This window comes from Sinocyclocheilus grahami, unplaced genomic scaffold (assembly GCF_001515645.1).
Source record: "Sinocyclocheilus grahami isolate Dianchi unplaced genomic scaffold, SAMN03320097.WGS_v1.1 scaffold521.1, whole genome shotgun sequence".
Taxonomy (NCBI): Eukaryota; Metazoa; Chordata; class Actinopteri; order Cypriniformes; family Cyprinidae; genus Sinocyclocheilus; species Sinocyclocheilus grahami.
In genome coordinates, this window is record NW_015505700.1 from 1,311,762 (window position 1) to 1,316,608 (window position 4,847).

Here is a 4,847-nt window from a genome sequence, read left to right on the forward strand (position 1 = left end):
AAAAAAACATCAAATATGAAATGTAACGCAGGGAATTCTGGGAATGTCAATTTACGGTTATTCATTGTAAATTATACGCTCTTTTTCACTTCCAAAAACAGTATACTACCGTAAAATGAATGTCCAATACATGTAATGTCCAATACAGTTTTTCACCGTATATAGTAGGGGAATTTACCATTAACCATTTAACAGGTTTTTACTGTAGCATTTTTACAGTCTTTTACCGTTAAATTCACGGTCATTGTTCACAGTGTATAATTTAAAGGCATGACGATTTATACTAATTAGAAACTAAAATCTGAATTATGGTGCATGAGACATTATTGGTTATTTAATATTTTTAACAATACTAATAAAATACTACTACTATTAATTTATCACTGGCAAGTAAAATATAACAAGTTAATATTGGCTAAAGACTGATATTATTCTGTTTAGCCTGGTGCAAAATCATATATGCAAGTGATTTACTCACATTGTAGAGGTTTGAAAATGTTAATAAAAATAATGCATTGAGGTATATCTTCAATGAGGCAACCAAACCAGCCCAGGACAATCTATACTGCACAGTTTATATTTGCACTACATTAAGGGGTTTCTCTATCCCAGTCTCTGTTCTGGACCCCTCTGGTCCTATACGGGCTGAGCTCCAAGAAGGATTGTGTGAAGCTAATGAAGTCCAAGTCCAGGTCCTCGCTCTGCATCCGTCCCAGAGAAAGCCTAATCCCGTTAGCTGTGCTTTCTCATGGATAATCCCTCCACTTCCCACCTGGCCATCCTTCAGTCTCTGGGATGACCGTCTTCTGCTGAACACTACAGGTAAAAACTGCGTCTGCCAATATTTAACAAGCAAGACCATTTAATTGGCACACATTTTTATTATGTAATTAAGGTTTTTTTAGTATGAGGTTTTGTATAGTGTTTAATGGTTGATTTTACATTTTATTAATAAAAGATTATTAGATTATGTTTTACAAGAACATATTATTTCAATATTTTTACTTCACATTTCATGTTGAATTCAATGTATTACTTGCCATTTCTTTGTAATTATTTGGGAAATTTACTAACAATTTAAAAGTGAAAATTGGTTCTACACCAATCTTTTTTTAGTGTGTTTGTGTGGGTCATAACAACCAGGCCAATTTTTGAAAAAGTTACGGTAAAGAAAGACCAATTATTTTGGTAACGCTTTCCAAAAAGTCCCATTGGTTAACATTAGTTAATGCACCAACTACTGTTAACTAACAATGAGCAATACAGTATTTTCTATATTTTTTACAGTATATTTTAACTATTGTTTATGTTAGTTCATTGTAAGTTCATGTTGGCTCAGACACATTAAATAATATTAACACAAACAATTTTTTGATTTTAATAAAATATTAGTAAATGTTTAAATGTACATTAACTAAAATTAATGAAAGCTTTAGAAGTATTTTAATTGTTAGTTTGTTAACAAATGGAACCTTATTGTAAAGCATGTTCTATTAATTGAAAATATGATCAAATACAATTCTGCATATCAGATTTAATATTTAAATATCATAATATTGATCAGAATTGGTGTAAAACCTCAGTTTTTCGAGAATACTTGAGTTGAAGTGGGTCACAGCTCATTTCCTCACCCATCCTCAAATGTCAAACCGTATGAATCTCCTGTCAGCTGGTTTGACTAGCAGTAAATCACCAGTCCATGAATCTCCTCTATGGCTCAGTGTTTTCACCCATCTGCTCCGAGACCCTTCTGCATCCTGCATTTCACTCATAATCGTGCAACTGTTCTTCTCAGTTTGGCTCGGTGTTATTTGTGAAGTTGTGTTTCTATTGGTTGTACTGCACATGGTCTGCTGCTAAAACAGAATCTGATCACTGGACCAAACAGGGTTGGAGGGGTTTTAAGTGAATCACGATTTAAAATCTGCAGTTGTGGGAGTGTATAGTCTTGGTTTGAATGCATTCAAAGCAGATCGCATGACTGATGATGTACAGCGCAGTGTCTGACCTGGAATGGAGAGTTTAGAGTGAGCAAATTGAGTTAACAGAGCCCACCAGTAAGACCACTGCAAAACAACGTCCATCTTTCTCTGCTCAGGTGTAAAGTGGAGCAGCGTGGGCAGACAAGTACAGCTGGCCTGCTCTGTTTCCGCAGGTGTTCAAGCCAGGAGAGATTAGGGTCAGATGCATTTATCAGTGATTAACAGTGACTTGAGCCCACACAAACAGCCATGATCCCACTGGAGCAAAACCCATGTGACCAAGAGTGAGAAACAGTTAGATTTATATTACATATGTCATGTCAATTGCTTTCAAACTATGGCAGGTGCTGCAAGCAATTTCAGCTTATTTGTGTTAACTTTAATTACACACCTTCTGTCTAAAACTCCTCAAAGACATATCAGCAAACTCACATTCAAAAGCACATTCAAACACATTCAAAAGCCCTTCAGAAGATAATTATTTTGCAAGCAACATGAAATGATAGTAGCTGGCATTGTCCTTCTTGAAGTATGGAATTTACTTTCAGTTATATCTAAACTATAGCTTTCCGGATCTTGAGTAATTGTACTTTATTACTAAACTTTTTTTTTTTACATTTTGTGCTGTATTTAATTACTATGGAAATTTGAAACAGAAGGTCATTGCACACTGAGTCTGAAATTCTCGTCCGAATTTTTCGCATGTTAAAAAATAAGTACGACCTCACGTTGTGTCAATCATGTTTACACACTGCCTCCGAAACTTTCGTCCGTAATAAGAAAATTCGGAACAGGTTCGATTTTCTGCATTTTCACATCCGTAACAAGCATTTTGATAGGAAAGGATGACAAATACGAGAAGAAGAAAAAAAATGAAAAAATGCATACGAAAATTTCAGACTCAATGGTGCGCAAAGACCTTTATTCAGTTATATTTGCAAGGCAAAAATAAAAAAATGTAGATCACCAGTGTGCAAAGTATATATTTTATGGGTCATTGTGACTTTTTACTGTTTACTTTTGTACTGATTTTTACTGTTTTTGTCCATTTTAATGACAAATGTTAAATAATGTTAAAAAGTTTGGTTTTAAAAACTCAAATTTGATAATTTGTCATTATGTGCAGACACCTTCTTCAGTAATCATAACTTTGAGATAAAAAGTAATACAAACTATTTTTAGACTTTGCTGAAGATGAATTTAACTCAAGTGTGAACACAGTCAAAGTGTCAAAAATAACTATGTTTAACATTCAGGTGGCAAGTTTCAAGGCAGATGTTTCAGTTTAACATCTGGTGTGTTGTGTCCTGAAGCTTTACAACATACATAAAAAAGAGAGAGAGAAAAACAGCTTCCTTTATGTAATTGTAAAACTATTTTAAAGTTACGTTGATGAGAAATTCTCTTTAATTTCTTTATTTAATCAGTACCTTTTTTAAATACTTAAATTATCTTTTTCTCTCCTTCTTTTTGCAACTTTGAACTTGAATTTAGTACATTTTAAAAATAGAACCAATTTATTTGTGAACTAATTTCAAGCAATTTAACCATGCTTTCTGATTTACGAAAGCCTGGTAATATCAAGCGAAGCGTTAGTTCTGGCAGGTCACGTTAGTCAAGCTCGCATCAGCTGACTCTCAGCTGATCCACATCAACCTATGGGAATACGACACCTATCTAAGCATTCATATATAAGGTCCCTCAGTAGTATCAGCAGTTTTCGCATTGCTCAATAGCTAATTACCCTCCTCCATCCCCAGCTCCTCCTCTGTCAGTCGGGATTCAGCCTTCTGATTCTCCTTTGAACCAGACTAATTCTAAAATGTCTACATAAAAGGATTGAACTTTAACAATATCTGCAATACATTTATGTTGGGTCTGTTCTGTTTACCCTGGGGGGTTATCGCTGCTCTCCCTGCTCTCATCCATGCTAGGCTGCATGGATGCGCAGGGAGTTCTTGCCCAGAACAGAACCATACCGCCAATCCAAACTGTATGCTAATTGTCAATCATCTTTGACGATAGTGGTCCTGACAGAAGTACATGTATAGAGCATATGAGTATGTGTTTTACTCTTGAACATTTTTTCTTTTTGTTTACCTTGGATTGAACAGCATGAGGGAAATGCAGTGAGCAGCAGGTATAGTTTCAATCATACAGATTCAATTTAATTTTGTATGTGAATGCTGTTTGCCGCATCTTCTTGTAGTTATGTGAGAATACCTGTTAACATCTGTATCTTTGTGTGTGCCTGTTAAATAAATGTTTTGATGAGTATCACACATTTTTCCATCACTGTATCATGGATAGCAGTAACACACCGGACCAGTGAGTAGCTTATAGCAGATATTAGGTCATGCACAAACATGCAGAGCTTTGCTGCAGACCGGCATGGAGAGTCTTTACATGCTACACACGCAAAAGACTTTATTGCACTGAGCTGCATTTCCATATTAAGAGCTCAAGGCAAAAGACCCTCATGCTGAACAGACATAAACCTAAGCATTGTAATATCCAGACTGGCTTCCCTAGAGCATATATACATATATACATATATATTCATCTACAAGAACAGTACTGAAATGGGAATTTTTTTAATTTTTTTATTAGCATCGGCTACTGCTTCACTGGCACCCACAAGGCAAACCTGTTTATTTTTACTGTCTCCTGCTGCCATCTAGAGTTGACTTATAGCAAAGCAGCTTATTTGCATGCATTCACATCCTTGCCTATGCCCAGAGCAGCTGATGGACTTTACTGTATCTCCTCTTCCATCAGGGCTGGAATGATAGGCTGGATTGTGCAGGGACTGGGAAAAGTGGTTCCACAGGCAGATGAGAAATACAAGGGTCACACAGAGCCGGA

At 35.8% G+C, this 4,847-nt stretch overlaps 1 long non-coding RNA gene across 1 annotated transcript; it reads left to right on the forward strand.

Annotated features, from left to right (window-relative positions):
* Nucleotides 1–3,961: 3,961 nt before the first annotated feature.
* On the forward strand, nt 3,962–4,841 carry LOC107554996 (uncharacterized). The gene is made up of 3 exons (XR_001605121.1): nt 3,962–4,122; nt 4,293–4,310; nt 4,761–4,841. It is a non-coding gene; the product is annotated as an uncharacterized lncRNA (long non-coding RNA).
* The last annotated feature ends 6 nt before the right edge of the window (nt 4,842–4,847 follow it).